This window comes from Suricata suricatta, chromosome 8 (assembly GCF_006229205.1).
Source record: "Suricata suricatta isolate VVHF042 chromosome 8, meerkat_22Aug2017_6uvM2_HiC, whole genome shotgun sequence".
NCBI lineage: Eukaryota > Metazoa > Chordata > Mammalia > Carnivora > Herpestidae > Suricata > Suricata suricatta.
The window spans coordinates 125149758-125176819 of NC_043707.1; the positions used below are offsets into that span (position 1 = coordinate 125149758).

At 40.9% G+C, this 27062-nt stretch overlaps 1 protein-coding gene across 10 annotated transcripts in view; it reads left to right on the forward strand.

Moving 5' to 3' along the window:
• LUZP1 (leucine zipper protein 1) overlaps nucleotides 1-27062 on the forward strand; it is a 109417-nt gene that overhangs the window by 49036 nt on the left and 33319 nt on the right. For 8 of the 10 annotated variants that reach the window (XR_003911628.1, XR_003911627.1, XR_003911626.1 and 5 more), the window contains 2 exons: nucleotides 18673-18779; nucleotides 21496-21608. The exons of 1 other annotated variant lie outside the window; for it this stretch is intronic. The gene's annotated coding sequence lies outside the window, so the exon portion shown is untranslated. The remainder of the gene's footprint in view (nucleotides 1-18672; nucleotides 18780-21495; nucleotides 21609-27062) is intronic. One more of the 10 variants, XM_029946595.1, reaches the window with a different exon arrangement.

A 27062-nucleotide genomic window follows, 5' to 3' on the forward strand; every position in this document is an offset into this window, starting at 1 on the left:
TTGATGTTCACTGTCAGGTTGTGGGAAGGCTAGGAGCTAGGAAGCCTATCTGCCAGGGCCAGGCTGGTGACCAAGCTTACAACTTTTGTACCTTGCCTTCTGGATACTATTATGGCCAGTGTCTTCCTTTCCCAGGGGCCTCTTGGAAAGCAGTTGAGCCTTTTACAACTTGAAAGGGCCTTAGAATGAATGAAAGTCTTTATTTTTTATTTTACTTTTAAAGAAACCAAGATTCAGAGAATTGAGATTTTCTCCAAGACCTAGATACTAGACATTAGACTATGAAGTCTCGTAATGTAATTTCTTTTATTAGGGTCATCCAATTGAATCATCTTTTAAAAATATGTTCCTTCCCCCAGGGGCTGTTATCTTTATGCTTAGGAGTTCTGGTAGTCATTTTATCTTAGCAGTTGGCTGTTTTTAACTTTGCCTAACCATTGATTGGAAGCCTGTTTAAGGTGTGAGTGGGAATTTATATCTTGCTTTGTAGTAAAAAATTATGTAATGTTAAAGAGAAAAGCTTTTGAGGGGTACCTGGGTCCGTAGTCCATTAAATGTCATCCTCTCGATTTTGGCTCGGGTCATGATCTCATGGTTGTGAGATTGAGCCCCGTGTCAGGCTCAGCCTGGGCATGAAGCCTGCTTGAGATTCTTTGCCTCAGTCCCTTCTTTGCACACTCTTTCAAAATAAATAAAATAAAATAAAATAAAATATAAAATGAAATAAATAAAATAAATAAAAAAATAAAATAAAATCTCTTAAAATTAAGGCATATGGAGGAGCAGAAACTGTCCCTGTGTCACACTACAAAGCAGCAGAGGAGAGTTCAGAGTTGATCCCTCCCTTTCCTCAGCCACTGAACTCCCATCAATTCAGTCTTATGAAGAGGTATGGTGTGGCTTAGGAGGTTTGAGTTGGGATTCTGGACACCTAGCTTTTAGGTCCAGCTTTGCTCCAAGCCTCCATTTTCCTCTCTTTGGATCTTATTTCCCACATCTTTAAAATGAAAGACTGGATTATTGATCCTCAAAGATCTTTTTGGTTCTGGTATTCTTTGATTTCATGAATCCCGAAAGGTTCTGATGCTCTTTGTTGAAGGGCCACAGCTTGCAGTTTGCTCTGATACACAGTGTAGATGTTGCATTGGAACTTTACCACAGTGTACCTTGGGTAGTCTCCGGCTAATTTTTTTTTTTTTTTTTTCAGTAAGAATGTTTCTGAGAGTGTGGATCCTATAGATAAGTGAGTTTTGTTTTTGTTGTTATTTTTAAAGAGAATGTGAAAGGTTAAAAACAAGAGAAGACTTTAAAGTTGGATCTGTTAGGAATTTATTTATGTGTATCCCAAGTAACTGTTCTAGAACAGCAGATGCTTTGTTCAGTCTGTGCAGGGTGGCATAGTATTGTGGCATTCTCCTGATGCTATTGCAGAGAACAAGGGGCTATAAGGAAGTTCAAAGTCCACATAGTTAGTTTCTACCTTTGGAAAAGGCGTGCCAGCTTACCTCAGGACCCAACAGGTGGGAGAGCTACTGAAGATAGGGTTTCTAGCTTCCTTGGAACTCCCACTCCTCGTGGAGTGATTTGAGCCCCTCACTCAGCTCTGTGTGACCAGAAAATCTGTACTTTAAGCTTGGCTTATTTGGCTTAAATGCTGGGAGTTTGTTCCCCCTGAAAATGTCACTGCAACTCCTGGACAGCTTAATGATTCTTGTAGGTTACTCAGAACTCTGAGTCTGTCCCATAGCGGGCGATGGCTGTGTTGTAAGGAGAAAAAGCCAGATACAGTCTGGGTCTTTACTGGAACCCATTCACCTTCATGCCTTACTCTTCTCAGTGGGCGGGGTTCCCTCCATTCCTGCCTGAATGAAAAGCCTTGAGCTGACTTCCTGATCATGCCCTGTCTTGTTCTTCATTTTTTCTTTTCTTTTCATTATTATTTGCTGCAGCTCAACTCATCTTCTAGTTGTGGCTTTACACAAGGCAGGAGCCTCCGACCTTTGTAAATGTTTGTAACTGGAAAGAAACTTTAAAAGCTTGAATTAAGAGAACGGAGTTTAGGTCTCATTGTGCTGTGTTCATGGGATTAGGGTGAGGAGTTGGAAAGGTGGGAGAGGTGAGGAGACTTGATCCAAAAAAACATTCTCGATGAAGAAGTTGAGGAAATGGAAGTTTGGGTTGCTGACAGGGCAGAAAAAAACTTGAGGAATGCTCTTATTTGATAAATAGGTTATTTTTAGTTTGCAGAAAAAGAGTATACCAGCATACTTGAATCTTGCAGTCATGTTTGTAACTTAAACTAATCAGTTTAGGCTATGCCAGAAAAGTGTCAGGTGACATGCTAATTTCCTCCAACTTTTAGTTCTTTCTGGCCGAACTCTTGGAGTCCTATGGCCTGGCCTCGGGGCATCTGAGTGGAGGGTGATTGGGGGAAGCCGGTGAGCTGCTGCTGTTTGAGATGCTCCTCAAGGAGAAGGAACCTGTGTGCCAGGCCCCTGTTCTGATGCATGCACTGGGGATCTAGGTCTCTGGTGCTTAAATCCAGAGTGTTCCCTTGTGGGACCTCCAGCATGATATTGGGTGGAATTTCCTTAGACTCTGATTTGCTATTTTTCCAGTTAACTTGGCATAAGATGTGCCCATCTTTCTTGGTCCTTGGTCCTTGAGTTTTAACGAATTTTAAGCCCCTAGTTAACATTATTCATCACACTTTGATTTAGAGAGCCCACTAAATGGGTGCCTGGCAGTATTGTAGTGTAGTGCCAAGTGCCCATTGATCTTTGCTTCTTAGAGACTCTAGCTTCTATATGTGTTGTTCTGTTGAAGAATGTCAACTTGTTAAAGTATTTTAGTTTTGAATTTTAGCAAAGACTGTTTATGTCAATTACTAGATCAGAAAAACATGTCTAGTGGTGTGATTTGGGGTACATATACTTATTTATAGGAGTTGGATCTTCCTAACTGGAAGATGTGACTTTTGCCTTTGTAAGAATTTACAGGGGTGTGGAGAAAATGATAGTATAAATTATTGAAGAAAATAATGAAGCAAGTACAGACTGAATCAGCTGTGCATAATGAATACCCTGAGTGCTGTAGAGTTCTCTGGTCAGTAGGTTTTAGATCTTGCTGTCAGAGCAAGTTTTGCTCTTATTTTTTTTTTTTTTAGCTTTATACACAAGGAGGTTAGCCAGCAGCTCTTGAGTGTGGCTTTTTGTAGTCTTGGGATTTTTCTTCCTGTGCTGGCCTTATTTTTTGCTTAAAACGTAATAAAACTAATCTGTATAACTGAGTCTCATGGGGACAAGGAAAACCTAAGAGGTAGTTAACTATTATTAATAAAGCAGCTAGTGAACTGACGGATCCATCTTATTTAGGGAAGCCGGGGGAGTGAAATTGGTGATGTTCCTCCTGGGCACTGAAGAAAGGGGCTGCCTATGAAAGCCTTCTTTTAGAAACTTTCAGCTTGCCTTAGATTAGCAAATTATTTAAAATAGAGCCTCTGTTTCCTCACATTTTAAAGTGGGTTTGATAATATCGCCTCATAGACTTGTGAGAATTGAGTGGATGAGAGTGAAAGTGCTTTGAAGTATGAAATAATGTGTAAGCATTAGGTATTATTATTTATTATATTATTTAGGGAGGAAGAGGCATGGACTTTTGAGACCTTTGGCAGAGCATCTTTGGGGAGGCTTTCTAATGATTCTGGGCATCCTAGAATTTGGAATTCTTTTAGTTGGTGTTAATGAAGAAAATATTACTCAATGTTATTTAAAGGGGTATACATGTGGGAGATGAATTGTTCTTTTTTATGTATACTTACCTATACTTATAAGAATATAAATATAAGCACTCCTCATAGTGTTCAGCTATTTAGCCATTGAACATTTACTGAGCTGCTATTATGTGCCAAGTTCTATGCATGTGCTTGGATTTGGAGATACATAATCTTGGCCTTTTAAGAGCTCACAGTTTGGTAGGGGGATATAAATAAGTAGATAATTACAATACAGAATAGTAAGTGCTGTCTGTGTAGAGGCAAACCTACGGTCTTTCAAAAGGGCCTGTTCTTACTTGAGTCCTCTTACCTTCTTCTCCAGACTTTGAGATCATAGGGAGGCTGGAGAGATAAAGCAGTTTGCCTAAGGTCATACCCATAGTTCAATGGTGGTAAAGCTAGAATTAAAATATGAGTTGTCCTATTCAGTCTTTTGCAGCTTTATTCTTAGCTCCATCAGCACTGACCTCAACTTTTCCTCCCTTGCCCTAGATTCCTCCCTCTTTTCAAAGGGATAACTCTCTCCCTCCTCTCTGCTCCACCATCTTTTCAAGCTTCAGTTCTTATTACCTTATCTCACGGTTACTGTTGAACTGGAAGTAGGAAGACTTGGGAGTCTTAAGTTTGAGCTTGCTGAGGTAGAAGAATGGTTCTTAGTATTGGCTGCATGTTAGAATTGCTTACAGAGCTTTTATAAAATAATGATATCTAGGATTCTGATTTTTACTCCCATTCATTATTGAGATATATCTACAGTGAATTACACAGATTTTCAGTAAAATAGTCAATGAATTTTTATGTATGTATACTGTCATGTAAAGACTGCTCACATCAAGATATGCATCAGGTCAAATAGAGAAGATTTCCAGAATTCCAGAAGGCTTCCTCGTGGTTCTTCCTCATGAGCACCAGCTGTCCAGGTAACTGCTTATTCTGATTTCTATCTCCCTTGAAAAGTTTTGTCTATTCTTGAATTTCATGTAGTAGAGTATAAATAGCATCAAATTTCATGTACTCTTTTGGGTCTGGCTGCTTTTGCTTAACATTGTGTCTGGATATTCATCCATGTTGTATGTAGCAGTATGATAGGTTTCATTGTTTGGATGTACCACAATTATTTATTTTAGTTTTGATAGACATTTGGGATCTTACCAGTTTCAGCTATATGACAAAGCTGCCATTGACATTCTTGGTCTTGTGTTTATCTTTTGGTGGACGTATGCACTCATTTCTCTTGGGTGTATACATAGGAATAAGATTCTGGGTCATATGTTTAGCTTTGGTAGATTTTGCTAGAGTTTGGTCATACTAAGTGGTAGTATTCATTCAAATTTCTTTTTTAGTGAAAATTTCAAACATTCACAAAAGGAGAGAGTCTAATACAGTGAATCTACATATATTTATATTTAATAATTTTGAAGATTTTGCTACATTTCCTTCATTTCTTTTTAATGTGTTGAAGAATTTTAAAGCAAATCCCAGAAATCATGTCATTTTACCCCCACACACTTTTCTATGCATCTTTAAATAGACATTTTTTTCATATAACCATACTGCTATTATCAAATTTAATGAAATTAACAAAACCTTAATAACATCTAGACAAGATTGTAATCAGATTTTCTTGACCGTCTAAAAAATGTCTTTGCAGTTACTTTGTTAGGGTAAGGATCTGATCAGAATCCACACAGTATGTTATGTTTCCTAAGTTTCTTTGTATTTCAAGTCTTTTCGCTGCTCCCACTTTTTCATATCATTGACTTATTGTAGAAATTCAGTCATATATTAGATAGTAATGATATTTTTGAAAGTACCTAGGTTTTTCTAATAATTAACTGAGGTTGAAAACCCCTTGGAGTGTAAAACTTAGGACTGTTCTTTTAAAGAGAGGGTGAAAGGTAGGGGCTAGAATATAAATACAGTGTGGGTGATTGAAGCTGTCGTAACGGATCAGAGCACGGACATGTTGTACAATCAAACTGAGATATGGTAGTAGCAGTGGTGGTGTACCCAAAGAAAGAGTGTGGGAACTAGTCATGAAGTTCTCTTTTGTCCCTCCCAATTTCACTTTGTTGTGTGAATTTTCTTGTTTAGTAGGAACTTCAAAGGTTGATTCTCTAATCTAAGAACCAGAGACTCTGACAAGAAAAAGCAGATATGATTTCTTTCCTGTTGAAGTTACTTTCTTGCGGAACTGTCAACCATGAGTTTTGTGGGGTTTTTTTTTTTGTTGTTGTTTGTTTTGTTTTTTTGTTCTTAGCTGAACATAATGGGAAATTGGAAAATAGATCATTCACAGCAGTTGAGATCCTTGAGGCTTAATGAAGGAAAACTTTAAGGAGATAAGAAATTAAGTCTTTACAGCATAAGGAGGGAATTTAAAAACACCTATGTAGGTGGGAGGCTAGGGTGTCCAAAGGCAGGCCACAATAAAGTGCAGTAGGGGATGGTTTCCCACATCAGGAAGACCTATGGTGATTCCTTCTAGTTTGTGCCAAGCACCTTCTAGCAATTAGCCACCATTTTAGTCCATCCTCTTTACCTTATAAGGGCCAAATTATCCAAATAATCGTACTTTAAATAACTTATCAGATCTAAGTACTTGACAGAGTTTTTGTGGGAGAGTTGGTAATGTTGGTCACTGGCATGGACTGAAATGGTATATCCAGTGCAGGAAACCTAGGGAAGGTTAGAGTGGCTGTATCAGAGGCAGATTGCAAGAACTAGAGGGGGCCTTGGGCTTTTGGATTCTACCCCATCCATCTCCCCTTTCTTAGTTTTTTTATTTGTTTTGTTTTTTTGTTAGAGAGAGATGGCAAAACAGAGAAAGTGCCAGTAAGAAAGAATTCAGTCTTTTATAAGCTAATCTCAGAAATGACATCTCATAATTTCTTGCCCATGTTCTCATTGTTAGAAGCAAGTCATGAGGCCCAGATCAATCTCATGGTGAGGAGCCCACATAGAGCATGGACACCAGGAGGTAGAGATCATTGGGAGCCATTTTAGAAGACTGCCCATCTTCTAGAGATAAACTCTAGAGTCCAGGTCTGCTGACTATCAATATGTTTGCCTTTTTACCATGTTTTTGATGCCACTGGAGAGAATAAGGCTCCTCAACCTATGCATTTCATTTCCCTCCATCTGTGTAATAACTGTTAATGTAGTTTCCTTTTGTGACACTCTGATAAATGTCATGTTTATATATGTCAGTAACCAGAAACAGTTGTTAAAAATCATAGGATTGATTGGGCCTTTTCACCTTGACCAAGAAATAAACCAGTCACTGGTCTTAAAAAAAAAAAAAAAATTAACTGTGTTTCACACTGTGCCAGATCTATGAAGGTACAAAAACATATAAGAATAAGAGGATAGTCTATAGTTATTGTGTGGGATATACAATAAGTGCAAAAAGAAGAAATTAGCATTGAGTCAGTCAGCCAATATTTTTGGAGCACAAAGCTCTGTGTACAAAGCTCCATGTTAAGTGCTATGGAGAATATCAAACTCAGGAAGACAACCTTCTGCTCTTTCCTTAGGAGATAATACAAAACAAAGCTATAATACAACATAGACTAGAAATTGTGCAAGTGGAGATATGGACAGAGTACTTTGGGAGCAAAGGATGGAGAGGCTTAGAATGTTAGAGCCAAAAAGGGCCCTTTACCATTGGGGATGTGGCGCCATTTAGAGAAGTTTAAGAATTCTTGCTAAGAAAATAGAGTCAAATGAAATTAGAATATGACTTTCTTAGCTGCTAGAGATGGGAGGACTGAAGTTGGAATCAGGTAGCCTTGGATCGTAGAACAGACTACTCCAGGACTGAGGACTTTCTCAGTAACACACCTCAACTGGCCAAAGGTAGACTCTGCAAATGCTCTGTGGACCTGTACTATAACAATAACCATGTTTTATAGTATACAGAGTACTTTCACATATGTTATTTTGTTTGGTCCTTATTGTCTTGGAGTCCAGATGTATTGTCATCTCTGTTTTACAAATGAGGAAACTTCTATTCAGAGAATTGTAATACTCTGTTAAGGATCATAGAACCAGTAAATTGGAGAGACAGGACTAGGTCTCAGGATTTCATTGCCCTGTGTTCTCCCCAGTATGTGTGCTGAGTGTGCGTGCTGTTTGTTTTGTTTGTTTGTTTTAGTACTGAAGACACTGACTTTGAGACTTGTTGACAAGCATGACTTACTGAGCAGATGAGATAAAGAGACACATCCAGGGCTACAAGAAGGAACTTGGACAAGGGTTGGTGGTGGGGAGATGCAGAAAACCTAGCAGGGAGCCTGCCTAAGTTTTCTGCCCAGGGGCGTCCTCCCTGCCTTTCCACATGCTACCCGGCAACACTTCTGGCCTCACCCATCTCTCTTTGGTACTTCTTTAAAATTTTGTCTGCTGGAACTGGGCAAGTAAATTTCTCAAGGTTCCTTTTCCAAGGTCTTCCTAGTATACTTTGAAGGAAAGAGAAACTAAATTAAACCGAGCAGGGTATATAATGCTTTATCAGAATGGTGAGAAGAAAATTGGATTAACATTTTAAGAACACATGCTATGCCAAGCCTTATGTGCTTACACTGAATCTGTATTTCCCTATAGTCCTTACATCAACCCCATTAAGTTTAGATATTATGATCTCTGTGTACACTTGAGGAAATTGAGATTGTGAAGTTTAATCACCCAAACTGCTGTGTGACTGAATTATAGGGGGAACCAAAATTCCCTGGCTTCTGAGACCATGTGTACTCCTCCCATTGTGGTATGTTGCCTGGGCAGCAGGCAGGGTGGAGAAGGAGTGTGGAACAGAGACAATGGGAAGTTCTCTAGAGGCTGTAAAATGGAAAGAAACTTCTTGCTGGGGGTAGAAATAATGACAACTCCCCCAAAATGTGTGTTGGAATTAAAATGGCAAAGGAAACCTTCTAAACCCAGGCCCTCTAGGATAAAAAGCCATGTGTTTTGTTCCTGACACACCAACGGAAAGTGTACAGTAGGGTGTTTTTATCTTCTGTTGTAGTGAAGATGAAATGTATGTTTGAAAAAAGACATCCAGACTGATAACTCTGGACATTTAGGAATCAGTCCAAGGGGAGTGGAATTCTAAGCTGAATAAAGAGGTTTGAAGCCTTTGGGTGACTTGCAACTGCCAGGGTTTGCTGCTTGTACATGTGGCAGTGCTAGGATGGTGCCCCCCTTTAAACCGAAACAGACCAAACAGCTTGTCCTCAACCGTGCATCTTCTTGAATCTAAACAAGATGTCTGTATTTACTCACCCTCCTCCTCTTAGCCTGTCCAGGCTGGCTTCTGCCCTGTCATTTCACTGTACACCTCAGTACGGTCACTGATGTCCTCCAGGAAGCTGAATTCAACAGACTTTACAAAGTTATTTTCTCAGTGAAGTTGATGCTGTTGACCACCCTTCCTTCTAGAAATACTCTCTTGTCTTGGCTTGAGTGACATAACACTGTCCTATTCTTTCTCTTACTTCTCTGCTGGTTTTGCAGGCTCATCCTCCATTCTACAGCTACTAAATGTTCAACTCTTGCAGGCCCTCCTCCCTGGTCATATTAGACACTCTCCCTGGGTGATCTCATCCACCCTATTGGATTTAGTAACCACACCTCTCTGCACATGACTCATAAATTTATGTATCCAGCCTGGATTGCTCCCCTATGCCACAGACCCATCTATTTATTGTTGGCCAGGCATCATTCTAGGGTAGAGAATACCCTGGGGATATAGTGATGAGGTAGACAGAGGTGGGGGTGGAGGTGGGGAGGAGACAAACAGTAAGTAAGTACACAAAATACCAGATGGGGTTAAGTGTTAAGGTGCACATAAACTAAGGTGATGTGTTAGAGGTTGAGAGCTACTTAATATTGTCTGGCCAAGTCTTTACAGAGGTGATAAAATTTAAGCTGACCCTTCAATGACTGAAAGGAGCCAGCTGTACAAAGGGAAGAAGAAACAGCTACTGCAAAAGCCCTAAGGCCAGAATGAACCCAGTGTGTGCAAGAAACAGGAAGTGAAGAAAGGGACCTGGTAGGAGATGAGGTCAGAGAGGTAGGTAAGGGCCAGATTATGCAGGGCCCAATAGACTCTGGTGAGGACTTTAGAGTATTTTAAGTGAAAGGGAAAGCTGTTAGGGGTATTTTGTTGTGTGTGTGCATTTTTTTTTTAAAGCAGAATAGAGGTTTTTAAAAATTTTCTTTTTTTGGTTTATTTATTTTTGACACAGAGAGAGACCAGGGGCGGGACAGAGAGAGAGAGAGAGAGAGAGAGACGGAGACACAGAATCTGAAACAGGCTCCAGGTTCAGAGCTGCCAGCACAGAACCCGATGCAGGGCTTGAACCCACGGACCGCGAGATCATGACCTGAGCTGAAGTCGGACACTTAGCTGACTGAGCCAACCAGGCGCCCACAGAATAGAGTTTTGATCTGATTAAATTTTTAGAAATTTGCCACTATTAGGAGAGTGGTACTTATAGGGGACAGTTGGTAGCAGGGAGGCTTAAGGAGGCTATTATAGTAGGTAGGGTGAGAGAGAGTCCAGTAGCTTGGATAAGGTGCTTAATGGGGATGTAGAGAGCAGAGGGACAGGTTCAAGAAAATTCGGAAGTGGAGTTGATAGGACCTACTGATGGATTTCATGTTGGGTATGGGGGAAAGACAACATTCAGCATTGCTTGAGTGTTTGGCCTGGGCAGTTGGGTGAATGGGGATAGTGTGAATTAGGGTTAGATGTAAAGAGGAATGAATTGGGGGAAAGAAGGGTAGGAGGCAATAACATCAAGAATATGGGAGTATGTAATATGGATATGTAATATCAATTAGACATCCAGGTAGAGATGTCTGGTAGGCTGTCAGAAATGCTTCTGGAATTGTCAGTGCTAGAGACAAAAATTTGGAAGTCATTAATATTTAATCATGGGACGTGGATGAGGGATGAGGTTGCCCATGGAAGGGAAGGTGCAGATAATAGAAAAGAGGTCCCAGGATGGTCTCTGGTCAAGTTGAGGAGAAGGTGGAACTGATGACTGAGGAAGACCTGTGGAGTAGGATGATCAGGAAAGTATGATGTCCTGGAACCAAGGGAGAAAGCGTTTCAATGGAGGAGTGGTTATTTGCGTTAAATACCATTTGGACAATAAGGAAGTGACCACAAAATTTGGCAGTATTGAGGCCTTTGACCCTGATGAACAGTTTTTGTGGAGCATTGAAGGTTGAAGGGTGATCGGAGTGACTGAACATTAGAGGTATGGAAATGAAGAGTGTAGAGTACTCTCTCAGAGAGGTTTTGCTGTGAAGAGAAGCAGAGATAATTGGGGCTAGACCAGCTGGAAGGAGGTGTGAGATTAAGGGAGAGTTTATTGTTTGTGGTTTTTGTTTTGTTTTTTTTAAGATGAGAAGTTCTAGAATCTTGCTTTCCAAATGTAGCCTCTGGATCAACCTGGGAACCTGTTAGAAATACAGAATCTTGGGCCCCACCCCAGACCTACTGAGTCAGTGTCTGTGTTTCAGTGAGATACTGGGCTGATTTGTGTGCACATTCAGGTTTGAAAAGCACTGTTCCAGAGTGTGGCTTCTCAAACGATTGGTGATGCAGAACTAATTAATTTTTCCTAGTCTGTGCAGGACCTACATGTGGTACTCTTAATGCAGATTTTGTCTGTAACTTACTCCATGTGTGACTCACTGTGTGAGTTCATCAGCACCCTCACTGGTCTGTCTAGACCCTGTTTGAGAAGTCCTCCCGGATCCAGTGCTTAGATGTTGTAGCAGTGTCTACAGCATTGCTTGCTTCGCAAATGTCTAACTGCCTATTCTGTTCCTGTACGTACACGGGTAAGACTTTGTGAGCCAGTGCTGGCCTGTGGATCGCATGCTCTTTGACTAGAGTCATTTGAGAGTCTATATGGGAGAAAATAATGATGTAAGAGAGTGGAGATCACTGCATATGAAGATAAGAGGGAGTCCGACCCATAGTAAACATGAAAAGTTGTACTTTACATATCAGCACATCCTCTTCAATGTAATAATAGGGAACACAGAATGCTGGCATATCGTTAAATTTGGAGTTAGGGAGATGATGGTCCAAGTGTTGCTTCTAAGGGACAAAGTCATTTAGCTGATAAGGGTCGGGGGTTTATTAATAGAAAGATGTGCAAGAGTCATTTTGGAGAGTTGGAAAGTGAACCTATTAAGGGAATTATAGTAGGATTGCTGGCAGCATTGAGGGACATGGTTGAGATTTGTGGTGATAAATTTAAAATATGGGGTGCCTGGCTGGCTCAGTTGGTAGAGCATACAACTCTTGATCTCGGGGTTGTGGGTTTAAGCCCCATGTTGGGCATGGAACCTGTTTAAAAGTTTTTTAAAAATTATATGGGTCAGTAGTTATATTTTCTCTAGAGACACAGTTTATAACTTAGTGCTTTGGTGTAGGCCTGGAGAGGTGTAGGCCTGGAGAGTTTGGTGAAGATTGAAGTTTTTACTAGTTGAGAATTAAGAGGGGGCAGACAAGTGAATTAAAGATGTTTGCAAGGAACTGACTATATAATAAGGGAAGTGACTACATGGAGACATGTGATTCCATTAAATTACTTAACTTCTCACCTTTTTTTTTTTTTTAATGTTTGTTTATTCTGAGAACGAGCATGAGCAGGGGAGGTGCAGAGAGAATCCCAAGCACTAACAGTGCAGAGCTTGATTTGGGACTTGAACCCATGAAGCTGTGCGATCATAACCTGAGCCAAAACCAAGAGTCTGACACTTCAACAACTGAGCCACCCAGGCACCCCTCTCCTCTTTTAGAAGATGAGGATTATAGTATTTTTTACAGAGTTGTTCTAAGGATTTAGTAAATTTCTATAAAGTACCTAGAATGGTATGTGGGGCACAGTAAGTGCCCTTTATGCAGTAGGCAGTGTTAGCTCTATGGCCATCATTTCTCCTAGAACATGGAACTGGCCACCTTACCCATCTTTTGGCACCATTCTTCTCTGCTTCCATTTGTTGTCCATGCTGAAGCTAAAGTGGTCTAGAAATATGCACACCTTGCCCCTACTTAAGAGTTAAGTGATGGGACGGACGCCTGGGTGGCCCAGTCAGTTGAGTGACCTACTTCAGTTCAGGTCATAATCTCATGGTTCAGGAATTCGAGCCCTCTGTGCTGACAGTACAGAGCCTGCTTGGGATTCTCCCTCTCTCCCTATCTGCCCCCACCCTGCTCATTCACTCTCTCTCTTTCTCTCTCTCCAAATAAATAAACATTAAAAAAAAAGATTTAAATGACTTTTTATAGCTCTCTGGATAAGGACCCAAAATCTGTAACTTGACCTCGAGGGCCTGTGTGGTGTGTCTTGCTCCATACCTCTCCAGCCTCATCTCCTGTCACACGTCTACTTGTTCTTCCTTAGTTGGTCAGCCAGATCTACTTTAGCTTCTCACGTTCACCATGTGCCTTCTTCTGCTTAGAAATGTCCTCACCACTAGTGGCAGCCTTCCTAGACCTCCCTATGAATGGAATGAGTCAGCTTCTATCAATTTGATAGTGTGACTCCTCAATCAATGTTGTGCTGTACAATAAATACAATAAATGGCATGAAGACAGTTCTGTTTCTGCTCCGTGTTTTCCTCAGAGCTTGATGCATTGTAGCCAGTAAATATTTGCTTGAATACATGAATGAATGAAAGAATGCACTAACTACCCACCAACCTCTTGTCCGTCTGTGTTATTTGGGATGTGGATCAGGTCTGGTTCTCTTGAGGGTATGAACTGAGAGAATTCCTTCCTTTGGGGGTGGTATAATGGAGAGGAGAAAGCACATTTTGGGTCCAAAATACCTACGTGAGAATCCACTTATCAGCTATGTGACTTTGACCCTTTATTTCTTCCTCATTAATAAAATAAATGTTGTGTTGTTGTGACTTTGCTGTTTACATTTGCCATTACCTGCTCTAATCCTTGGGGCCCCTTGGTATCCTAATTATAGACTCCTAGAGGTTAAAGGGAGCCACCGTGTTCTTACGATTCAGCCAACTTTCTAAAGCAGGTCTAAAACCAACAATTTTAGACATGTGGTTCTATTGCTAAACACCACAAACATGGGCTAATTGCAAGGAAGCCTAGTCTCAATTATAGCCTACTTGTTAGGAAAGGAAACAGCAGACAGGTGGCAGTCCTTGAGGGCCTGCTTTTAAATAGATGTCCTAATCGCAAGCTAGTCTTATCAATTATTTATTAATAAGTGCTTCCATAGTGTTTAAAAGTTCTTAAATCCTTTCTTTCTAATTCTAATCCTAATCTTGTTTATAGTCTTGGTTCTTTGTTAAGTAATGATTCTTTGGTAAGGTGGAAAAAGCCCCGAGGCTCAGAGATGGGATTACTGGATTCTAGTCCTGTCTCTGTTATTAGCTTCCTAAAAGAGTCCCAGGTCTTAATCTGTTTGCTCATGTCTAGGGGGGATAAGAGTATCTACCTTCTTATCCCAAGAGTCACATGGATAAAAAAGTTATATCCTGGGAGAATTAGACCTTATTTTAGCAGCCCCCCATCATAGATAGGCATTAAAATCTGTTATTAACATAATGTAAGAATTAATAACAAGACTATTAATTTATTCTTTAACAAATTGAATAATTGAGCTATTCTAATAAATGAATTGGCAGGTCTCTACTTTTGCCTTTTGGGATCTATTATTTATAGTTTTTTCAATGGCAGATGGAAACAGCACGGGTAAGGGTTCATACATGTTATTATTGGAAAGGACCTTAAATATCATGTCATCTGAGTTTTTTGTTCGACTAATGAAGCTGAGGCCCAGAGAGTAGAAAAGTCTTGTCTAACGTATCAGTGGCTGAACTCCCTGTCCAAGCTCTTTACGGGACACCTCTTCTTATCAGTTTCTCACTTGGTCTGGACCCTCCTCCCTTTGTGAACAGGTGAGACGGGACGGAGAGGGATGAGAAGGCAAGGCTTTCAGACATCTCTTCTGCAGGTTATGTTTTCCCCTTTGCTTTTACCTGGAATGTCTTGAACTCCAACATGAAGTGACCTGAGTATAGGAAGCTGGTCAGGGATGGCATTTAAGTCAGCTGCTTTTATCTACCAGGTGGCACCTCTCACCAAGCTGCTGGCACTCTTCAGCCTCAAACCTACTGATTGGTCGCATTTCATCCTTCCATTGGCCCATTTACAGGTTAGCTTTTTGGTGAAGAGATTGCATAGGACAGAAAAAAAAAATCCCTCCTCATTTTTCTCCTGCCTGAGAATGTTGACTCAGCAATTCCAGGGGAAAAAATGATGGTCTCCTTGCTTCTCCATAGACACAGTGTGGCACCAGATTTGACTCCTTGAACTTTGGATGTTATGGTTATCTCATGTTTAAATTTTTATCCCGCCCTCTCATTTTCCACCTTCACACTTTGTTCTTTGCTTATATATGGAAGACCTCAAAAAGTTAGTTAGTAGATATGAGGGGTGGCCTGCTCGAACCGAATCGCAGGTTAATCTCTGTATCTCTGTGATCCTTAGTTATTTCTGGTTCTCTCTGGTATCAGTTTTTCTGGTAACAGAAAATAATCACTGTGTACGCTCAGGTGAAGAGCTGACGGTGGTTCTTCGGGAGACTGCACATGACCCAGAATTTTTCACTCTGGATAATAATTTATCTGCAGATTTCATGAACTCGTTTTTTTGTCATCTCCATTCAGTTCTTTTGCCCATTCAGAGGATTTTTGTTGTCATTTCAGGTGTTACAATTTCTGTTCTGAAATTTCTACTTCCAGAAAAAAAAAAGTTTCAGTTTCTCAGCTTAGCTATAATTGCTGTTTTAATATCCTGTCAGATAATTCCAGTATTTGGGTCATCTTGGAGTTGCCCTCTGCTAATTGTCTTTTCCCTTGCAAATGGCTGTAGTTTTTTTAGTTCTTTATGTAATTTGGGGTTGTCTCCTGAACACGAATGCATGTAAATGTTATGCTGTGGAGACACCGATTTCTGTTGACGTTTTTATTTTAGCAGGCAATTAACTCAGACTCAAAACTGCCAGGTCTGTCTCCCCTGCAGGGTGGCCGCTCAGATCTCAGTCCTTCTTCTCCCCTTGGGTGAGGTGCTTGGGCTCCACCCTGTGCGCGCACCATGAAGGGGTCAGCTAGAGATTTGGACAGAGTTCATTCTCAACACCTGGGACTTTGCTTCTCTAGCTCTCTTCTTTTCTTCCCATTATCTGTAGCTGCTTTGGGCACTGTCTTATCCCCCAGAGAGAAAGCCTAGGATTTGTTTTTTGACTGGCACCGTAGCTGAGTACCTTTCTGGGGAAAGCTCCAAAAATGCAGAATTAGTCCCATCCTAGCCCCTTCTACCAGTTTTTGACTTCCCTTGAAAATTTGCCAGCCTTCTCCTCCCCGCCCCCCCCATTTTATCCAGAATTTATGTTGTTATCTGTTGGGAGATCATACTGGAACCACAATTACCTACTTGCATTTCTATTCATTATCAAAGTGTTTTGGGAACAAAAGTGATACATATTTAAGAGAGCTTCATTCTTCAGCAATCAAATAAGAAAGGGCTTATGCCTGTTTTCAGTATGGCTCATTACCTCAGGTGGATTCAGCCATGGTCACTATTTAATATGCTTTCCAACCTTGAATCAGTCTCTTCTCCATGGGAGTCACTTTCTCCTCTGGCAAATGAGGCAGTTAGACTCTCCGTGATCTGTAAGGGTCTTTTCATCTCTGCATCTAGACAGACAGAGACACACACACCCACCCACACTCATACTGCTACCACCGTCTTCACCAGAAGAAGGAGCAGAAGAGGTGCCAGAAGGAAGTGGTGTGGGCGGCTCTCCCAGAGTGGGAAGCTCTCTGAAGGGGCAGCACTAGAGAACCTGAGGATGTTTACAGTCATCATCTTGTTCTGGGGACATAGGGCCTGTATACTAAGGATGCAAGAAGTAAATAACATACAGAAGTAAAGGAAAGAAAGAAATCATTTGCAGCTTGCTTCCATCCCTTAGAAATAAGGAGAGAATGTAGACAGTTGAAAACAAATCAGAATCATCAGGAGTTCCTCTTTGATTGATTTTGGGCAGTGCATTCTGTCCTGCTTTGAAGGAAATAGCCCCCTGGGCCTTAGTAAATATGCCAGGAAATGTGGCAAGAGGTGGGGGGTGGGGGCAGTAGCTTTCGCAGGGGTGCTGCTGTCATTATTAGGGTTGAGCGGAGATAGACCAGATTTATGTGAGCATTTTTTGGAGTTCAGAATTTTTATGTAGGCGAGGTTCTAGGCTATGGAGAGGAAAGTGTGTGTAAGGTGGGTGGAGAGAGGGGAAAAGAGACAGCTAGTGAGTAGGGGGCAAGACTGAAGGCCTGTGCACCAGTTCTGAAGCTGTTTAAATTTAAATAGCTGTTTAAATACATTACTTTTTAAAAAGTGTATGTGAGGGGAGGGTATTTGGAGACAGCTAAAACTTCTTCCACATCCACTCAAGCTATCCCTTGGGTGCTGACTCTGGTATAGATTTTTTTTCTACTTTTTTTTCTAGTTTCATTGATTGTCACCAATTCTTTTGTGGTTTACTGGCTTGAGTGTTTAAGGACCTCATCTTTCTTTTAAAGCCATTAAAAAAACCCTATCATTCGATTATCCTCCATTTTAATCCTAAGCCTTCTCGCTTTGCTCTGTAGGAACATAGAGGTGAGGATGGACTCTACTGTATATGTGTTATGGGTTTGGTAGTGGAGGTGTGAAAATCAGATTAAGGGGATCAATAGCTTTGGAAGGAGGAGGTCACATGGTAGCCTGTGTGATGTGTAAGGGAGGGATGGGCAGTTGTGAGAGAAGAAGAGGATAGTTTGCATATAGGACCACGTATAGAAGCTTTACTTCCAGCTTAGAAGGTATCTTTCTGTTAGTTGGCAAGACTTGGATAAACAGAAGTTTGCCCCATATCTTCTACCTCCAGTAATTCTTCTGAAATTTTAGGGGTAATATTCAATGGATTAGTAGACTTTTTTGGGTCTCCTGTAGTTTGCAGACAGAGATGTGCTTCGTTCTAATTGATATTATGTGGTTCAGGGCCCTTTTGAGATCCACATCTAGAAGGCAACCCAGTGACAGCCTGGTGAAGGGGCTTTTGTGTCAGACAGGTGTGGGTTTAAATCTTGCCTACCATTTATTTGCAAGCTGTAAGACCTTGGAGGAGTCACTTGACTTCTTGACATTTAGATTCTTTAATAGGGGGCAATATTATTGTATTATTGTCTTAAGATTTTTTCTAATGTTAATTTTTGAGAGAGAGACAGAGTGTGAGAGGGAGAGGGGGCAGAGAGAGCGGGAGACACAGAATCCGAAGCAGTCTCCAGGCTCTGAGCTGTCAGCACAGAGCCCGACGTGGGGCTCAAACCCATGAATCATGAGATCATGACCTGAGCTGAAGTCAGACACTTAACTGACTGAGCCACCAAGATTTTCCTGTATAATACTGTCTTGTATACAATATAAAACATATTGCCTGGGGTGTGGTAGGTACTCCACAGATGTTCGGGGTTTTTTTCTTACCCATTTTCTAGAATGTCTTATTTTTAGTAGAATCCTGGCTTTGGCCCTAAGCAGTTGGGTGACTCACCCTTTCCAAGTTTGTTCCTTTCCATAAATCAAGGACATTTAATGTTGATTTCAAAGATCCCTCTCAAGCTGTAAGATGTCAAGAGTTTTTAGATTATGGGGAAATGTATAGGTGTGTTAATTTAAGAAAGACTGTAGTCTCCCTTGAGACCATATCATCTGATAGGAAAAGGGAAGTCTCCTTCTCTCCCCGCAGCTCAGTCTTGGTGCAATTCACGTTTAAATATCTCTTATTTTTTGTTTATATTCTGTCCAGGTCAAGAGGCAACTGCCATTGAGAGATAGTGAGTGCCTGTTTCTAAGGCAGCAAAGTATCAGGGGAGCCACCAGAAGCATTAACAGAAAGCTTAAATTACCTAAATGGTAAGTATGTTGTACAGTGAAACTTGGCACACTGATAGAATTGGATGGTTTCTGAAGTCTCTATAATTTGTGCACCATTGGAGGGGAGGGAGGAAAGTTAATATTTGTTGATGACCTATTATGAACCAAACACAGCAGTAAGTACTTAACATGTTTTCTTATGTAATCATTCAACCAGCCAGCCTAACGTTGCATTTGGTCAACAATTTCAGAAATAGGCCTTACTGACACTTACTGAATACTTACTGTATGCCTGGCACAGTCCTGTTTGACATGTGTTATCTCCTTTAACATTTACACCAGCCCTATGAGGAACGTGCTGTTATTTTCCCCATGAGGAAATGAACCTGGAGAAGTTAAAGAACTTCCAAGTTCACACAAGGAGTAAACGGGAGCACTGGATTTCAACCCTGGGTTATTTTCATTGTACTGTAATGTTTCTCTTTTGAGAAAGTTACTTTTCTTTTTGGTTGAAACAGTGACTTCATCTTTAAAAAGCAAAGCAAAATAAACAAATGAAAGACCTTTACGATCAACAACTTTCTCCATTTCCTAGCCCTTCTGGATTCTGTATGCTGGTTATTTTATTGGTTGTTGTTGACCAAAGTGGAGAGCACTAATGAAATAGAAGCAGCTCGCACAGTATATGGCCAGACAACCGAACCTAGTGGTTTTGGTCACCAGTGGTAGATGGATAATAGAGAAAAGTTCTCTGGACAGGCAGAGCAGTGGGGCAGCTGCAGAATGAATCTGGGAACTGGGTTCTAGGGATGGTAGTAGTGGGACATAGGAATCTCAGCAAGGCCTCTCCCTGTCAGGGTGACCCCTCCTGGGAGAAGGGCACTTTAGACATAGCTCAGGCTCTTCTTACAGGGGTGGGAAACTATGAGACAAACTCTTGCCCTATTAATGGGTTCAGAATTCTTATTCTATCCTTCTTCCTGGGGATTTTTCATACCTCAGGGAACTGGGATGGGATACTCATTTCTGGTTGGCTGGTGTGAACAATCATTTGTTCATTGATCTTTCTGATGGTGTTATAGTCTTTTTTTTATTGAAGCATCAATTTTTTTTGTCTCAAGTTTTTATTTAAATTTTAGTTAGTTGACATGTAATGTAATATTAGTTTCAGGGGTAGAATTGAGTGATTCATCACTTATATATAACACTCCGTGCTTATCACAACAGTGTCCTACTTAGTACCTGTCACTCACTCAACCTATCCCCCTGCCCACCTCTCCTCCAGCAATCCTCAGTTCTCTGTAGTTAAGAAGCACCAATGTTTTTTAATATGCCTTATGAATTTGACAGGCGGGTAATCATTTTCTTCAGCAAAACTTAGTATACATACCTATTGTACATAGTGTATTTTATTATATACTGGGGCTTATGTTCTGATGATAAAATTGATCACCTAGTATATGTGTAGCACAATTCTTAGAGCTAACCAGCTCCAAACAGAATGCTAATATAGCACTAAACAGAAAAATCCTTACTCTCAAGGATTATATGCTAAAGTGTAGAAACATTAAAAAAATAAAAAAGAATAACTAGATATAAATAAACAAGTAAGCAGATAAATAATGTCTTGTAGGTGGTATGTGCTCAGAAGAACAAAAGCAGGGTAAGATAGTCAAGTGATAGGGAGCCTGGGGGTGTTGTTCCTTTTTATGTAAGGAGATCTGGGAAGGCCTCTGATGAGGTGACAGTTTAAGCCTTGTTCTGAAAGAGGTGAGGAGTCCAGCCAGGGATATCTGGGAGAAAAACATCCCAGGCAGAGAGAAGAGCAAATGTAAAAGCCCTGATGTATGAGTATGACCTGTCATGTCCTTGACAGGGAGGCCAGTGCGGCTACAGCGGAGGGGTAGGGAAAGACGAGTAGGAGTAAGGGCAGAGACGAGTAGGCCCACATCACGTAGGTGCTCAGAGCCGGGGGAAGGCCTTTGGAGTGCATTTTATTCTAAGTGAGATGGGGGAGGCACTGGAGAGTCAAGAATAGAGGAGTGACAAGAACTGACTTACACTGTTTTTTTGTTTGTTTGTTTGTTTTTAATTTTTGAAAGAGAGAGAGCACATGAGTTGGGAGAGGGGCAGAGAGAGAGGGGGACAGAGAATCCCAAGCAGGCTCCACACTGACAGCAGAGAGCCCAGTGCAGAGCTTGAATTCACAGACCATAAGATCCTGACCTGAGACAAAGTCAAATGCTCAACTGATAAAGCCACCCAGGTGCTCCAAGCTGACTTAATTTTTGGGAGGCTTAGACTGGTTGCTGTGGGAGAATAGACTGGAGGGTTGGGGAAGGTGAGGAAGGGGGACACTGGGAAGCATAGAGACCTGTTAGGAAGCTTTTGCAGAGATCAGTATAGTCTAGGGGAGGGGAAGATGGCTTGGACTAGGGTCATAGGGTACATAGCCAGAAAGTAATGGATTTTGGACATATTTTGAAGGTATGGTCAACTATTTCTCCCTGTAGAGATTTTTTTTTTTTTAAAGCTTATTTATTTTTGAGAGAGTGCGCACAAGGTGGGAAGGGGCAGAGAGAGAGGGGGAGAAAGGATCCAAATTGGGCTCTGTGTTGATAGCAGAGCCTGATGCAGGGCTTGAACTCATATTGTGAGATCATGACCTGAGCCAAAATCAAGAGTCAGTTGCTTAACCAACTGAGCCACCCAGGCACCCCTAGAGTTGTTTGATTTATTTGGACTTAACCTCTAGGTCACATGGATTTGAGGGTATCATTGGAGACTGACAGTGATCCTTGGTGAAATTCTAAAACTGAGCAAAGGATGAGAATATAGTGTCCCCTGGAAGCCATCTGTGTCCACTTCGTAAGTTATGCTGATAATAATTCTTTGTTTTCTTTAAGCTCTACCTTGATTTTATTTAAACTATAAAATCAGTACAAGTTCATTATAGAAGTATAGAAAATAAAGAGTAATGGGAAGAAACTCAGAGTACCCATAGGTAATTAATACATAGTATTTTGACGTATATCAGGACAATTCATTTTTGAAAAGATTCTAGGCTGTATAGTCAGGAATATGCTACAAAGATAAGGTGTCTTAAGTGCTAAAATTAGGTATTTAACATTTTCTCATGTAATCCCAAGACAAAATTTTGGGCTGGCTTGCATGCAGGTATTTTATAAGTATCAATAATGGATCAATGTTTATCAAGAGGGGCTGAGTTTTTGTGGCATTCTGGATGGCTGTTCTTGATTATGTTTTGTTTAACAGTTTGAACGTAAGTTTGAATGAATGTATAGAAAAGATGTGCCTATCATATTTATAGTGGATGTTTGTAAGGTGGAATGTGTAGAAATATTTAGACAATTGAAACTATTGACTTGAAACTAATTTCAAGTTGAAATGTGAAAAATAGTAAATAATTTAAGCTATAACTTACACAACACTTAAGATGGACTGGGTGCTAATCTAAGCACTTCGTATATTAACTCATTTGCACTTACAGTAACCCTTTAAGGTCAGTATTGGAGTGTAGAAAAGTCAGGTGACTTATCCAAGGACATGTAGCACTAGTAAGTGGCAAAATCAGGGTTTGAAACTTAAACTGTTTGTCTCTAGTGTCTGTAGTCTTTAATCTTTGTACCATACTGCCTACAAAAGATGTAAAAAATAGTTTTATATTTAAGTTATCAAAATTAGATTTAATAGCAGTTTATTTAAAAAAAATCACTGTGAACCTACAGACTGGTCATGTGATTGCCAGATTAGCTTATGCGGTCTTAAACTTCATTATTAAAACTGGATTAACTGGGTCATCTTTCAAATCCTCCCCCATACCTATGCCCTATTGCCTCTGTCTTAGTTTGGGCCCCTATTCTGTCTCTTGCCATGACTATTGTAATAGCTTCCTAGTTTCTCGTGTCGGAATGTTCTTTCACAAATGCAGTTCTGATTGTGTTGTTCCCTTGCTTAAATCCCTTTGTTCAAAGCAGCTTGCAGATTTGCTTTCTATGTCCACTTGTAGGCATATAGTATGTTTTGGAGGGTCTGTACAGGGTGTTCTATTTATTTTATTTATTTGTTTATAATTTTATTTTGTTTTGAGAGAGAGAGCATGAGCAGGGAGAGGGGCAGAGGGAGAGAGAGAATCTTAAGCAGGCTCTGCACTGTCAGTGCAGAAGCAGGGCTCAATCCCAACAACCCTGGGATCACGACCTGAGCTGAAATCGAGTCGGATGCTCAGCCAACTGAGCCACCCAGGCGCCCCTTTATTTCTGTTTGAATGAGTTGACCACATATAAAAGATTCATATAAAAGTAGAGCATGATCTGCCATTACCCATTGTGTTACCAGGCCCCTGTCATCATTGATATTTGCAACCTTTGGCATAAAGGCTAAGTACCTTTCTTGAATGTGGTATCCATATCTGAAAACAATTCCTTAGATGTAGTTTGGTCAGTATAGGATACAGTCAGACTTGTGCCTTCATTTAATTTACCAAACATTTATAAGGTTCCTGCTTTGCTACATCACAGTATTCAGTGCCCACATAAGGAAAATAAAGAGTCCTGCTCTCAGAGCTTAGAGCCCAGTAAAGGAATACAACTATATGAGTGAGTAAATATTATGGGTACAGTGATGGAAGTATTTACAAAGCTAGGGGTTGTGCATATTGTTGTGGGAGGGGCTGTTTGAAAAGGCTTGAGAGAACAGGTCCTGCTGTGAAAGATGTTCACTACGGGAATGGGGTGGAGGAGGCTGGAAGGAAGAGGGGAGGGATGAAAGCCCAGTTGTAAACTTATTCCTGAAACACAACCACCTCAGCCTGTGCACTTGCTGTGCGATTTCAAGGGTCTTTGTGTTGCGCTGTCTGCACTCTAGCCTTACCAGTTACCTGCTCTGTTCCTCCCCTTGTGCCTCTTCACTGAGTCCTGCTGCATTGAAGGTCCCCCAATGCGAGGATGGTTTGTTCCCTCTGTCTCCCTCCTCTCCTCTCTTCCATTCCTCCCTCCTTCTTTATTTGCTTCCTGTAAACAATTATTTTATACTCTTTATGTACCAGAAACTATTTAAAGTGCTGAAGACACAGCAGTAAAAAACAGCTACAAATACGAAAAACCATGTTCTTGACTTCATAGATCTTAAATTCTAGCAAAAAGAGACAGTAATCAAGTGGTTAAGTGTGCTTAAAAAAGAAAAAAGTATCTTGCCTTGGAGCTGTCCAGAGATGGAGTGGGTTGCCTTGGGAAGAAATGCATGTCCTTCCTGTCATTAGAAGTGTTTAAACAGGAGTTGGATGGCTACTTGTGAGGTACCTTCTGCATTGACTGGGAGGTTGGATCAGATGGTCTTGGACTCCTTTCCCACTTAGACAATCTCTCTGTGCCAGTTTAGTTACTAACTCTTGAAGTTTGCATATCTAAGACACGTGAATTTGTGATGCTGGGAAAAATAATTTAGGCCCAGCAATGAAACAGAAGCGCTCAAGAGGAAGTGGTGCAACGTGCATAGCTTGAAGGTTTACGACAGGTGACTAGAAATGGTAGGGAGGAGGTTGCTTAAACATAGTCTTACCATTTTCCTTTTGATCAGGGGTTGGCAAATGGTGGTACACTGGCCCACTGCCTGTTTTTGTAAATAAACTTGGATGGGAACACAACCACGTTATTCATTCATACATTGAGTAGGGACAGACCCCCCCAGCTTAGGTCTTATGAAGCCTGAACTATTTACTATTAAACTAAATTGTATGCTTCTATTTATACTATCAAACTTTTTAAGATTGAAGTATAATTAACATTCAATGTTACATTAGTTTCAGGTGTTCAGCATACTGATTTAGCAATTCTACTCTGTGCTTACCATGATGGATAAGACAAACTCTAAAGACAAAGTTTGCCAACCCCCTATCTACGATGACTGTTGGGAACAGGAAATGTGAATCATGGCAGCTATGTTGGGGGAAAAGGCAGGGCAAGTTTGTTTTGTTCTATTTCAGACTTTCCTGGTCCAGTAGGACAGGAAGAAGAGTCAGCCTCCAAAATGCTGGATAGGGCATTTGAAACTGGGTTCAAGAATTTTGGCAGATAGGAGCCCTGAATGAGAGAGAATTGGTGCCATCTCTTTCTCATGTGAAAGGGAACTCAGACACTGGTGTGGAGGGCGAGTTGGCATTAAAGGATGGGACCACCCTTCCCTCTCTTCACTTTTCTATGATTCCTGAGGTTTAATATCAACAATTTCCCTCCCAGAATCCACCCTTGGGCACAATTAGTCACTACTTCTGAGCTTCCAGTGTAACACATATCAAGTAGTAAAATGTGCTAAGTGAGAAAAGCATGGTTAGAGGACAGGGAGCAAAAGGATGGGTGTTGTCACTGTGTGTGGCTGTCAGGGAGGCTTCTTCATTATAATTTTATAATTAGTTCTCTCTTTCTGATGCTGTAAAGGCAAGGGTCTGGTCTTGATAGTCTGTCTAGCACCTGGCAAAATGCTGGTATATCATAGTTGTTCCATAGATGTCTACTAAACAAATGAATTTTACCTGGATAAACATGCTTATACTAGGGCATGTGGGAGGTCCTGGGAAGAGGCATCTACCCTCTCTCTTGGATGGTCCTGGAGGTAGCAAAGCCATTTCTTTCTCTGGCTATGTGCATAGGGTCAAAAGGTCAGAGACAAGTGGCACTCTGACTCCATTTTAAATCAAATTTCTTGTTTTCCCTGGCCAGAAGGGTTGATTTTAGTGAGAGGCTATTTCTAGGAGGATTTTGCTTGGTGAAACTTACCTCAGGTATACATAGGACTTTTCAGAGTCCTTTATAGCTGACTGATTTTTTTGCTATGAGGTAGGTCAAGTTGGTATTTGTTCATTTGCTCATAGGAGAGTGCTGGGTTATAGAGATGATGATTGATTTGGCCAACAGGGTAACGTTCTCAAAATAATACGGACTGTGGAAGTAGACTTGGGTTTAATATCTGGCTATCCTCCTTGCCAGCTGTGGTACCTTAGGAGTCCAGGGTCCCTATCCCATAGCATTTTTGTGGAGATTGAATAGAATAGTAGTAATAGCTACTGCTTGTTGTGACTTATGGGCAAGGCATTCGTTAAGTCCTTTACATCCCTGGGATTACCATACTTGTATGGATGAGAAAGCCTTAGGTGATTTAAGAAAAAGCAAACATTAGATCTGGGGTTCCTAGAGAAATCATGTGTATTAAGTACTTAATGTATTGTCTGTATACAGTACTGCTCCATTGGTGGTTGTCCTCTGTACCTTTTTGTTTTTGGTCTGAATAATCAGAGATCCTCGCTTTGTAAAAATGCTTAAATGTTTCCAAGGAGGTGATTCTAGAGGATGGAAAGAATTCTGGATAGAAAGTTGGGAGGCTGAAGTCCTTACCTTTACTGAGTTGCTGGAGAAGCCACAGTATTTACTTCTGAGCCTCAGTTTCTTCATTTTTAAAATAAGGGGTTTGAGCCAAATAAGTAGTGCTATTTTGTAAGGGTTTTTTAAAAGTTTATTTATTTTGAGAGAGAGGACAAGAAGGGAGGAAAGGGGCAGAGAGAGAGAGAATCCCAAGCAGGCTCTCCACCATCAGCATGGAGCCCAATGTGGGGCTTGAACCCACAACTGCAAGATCATGACCTGAGCCGAAACCAGAGTCAGACACAACTGACTGGGACACACAGGCCTCCCAGGGTGGTTTTATTTTGAATAAAAGCAGTGGAACTCTTTCTTTACTGTGGAACTCTTTCTTTACTGTCATATTGGGGAAACCCAGTCTGTTAAAAAGCTAGAAATCAATTTCTTCGGTTGATGAAGTGAGACAAGGAGCCTGCAGATCAGCCTGCTCAAACCTTCTCCCTGTTCTCTTTCCCCTGGATGACCCCTGAGGGGATTTGCTGAGCCCAGATTGAAAACCAGTGGACTGAATGATCTTATAGCTACATTTTGGCTCTGAAATCCTATTCTAAGGAGCGGAAAAAGATGCGGATTTTTCCCACATTCTTTCCAGCACGTGGTCCAATAACTGGAGCTAGGCAACCTATGAGTGATGTGGGTTTTTTTGTACTTATGCCCCATTTCTATGGTATAGACCTGAAAGCCAGAAAGGGCGAGTTCAAGTGGAAAAGTTCCAGGACTGAGACTCCGCAGGTGGCACTGGGCTTGGGATGAATGAGGTCGTTTAGAGCATCACCACAGGACCTAGTATCTGTGCTACCATATCTGCTCTTGCCAATTGTTTTTGTCCTTGTAATCCATGAGTAGCTTGTTGACATCATTTTTTAAATTCTGTATTAATGGTTAATGC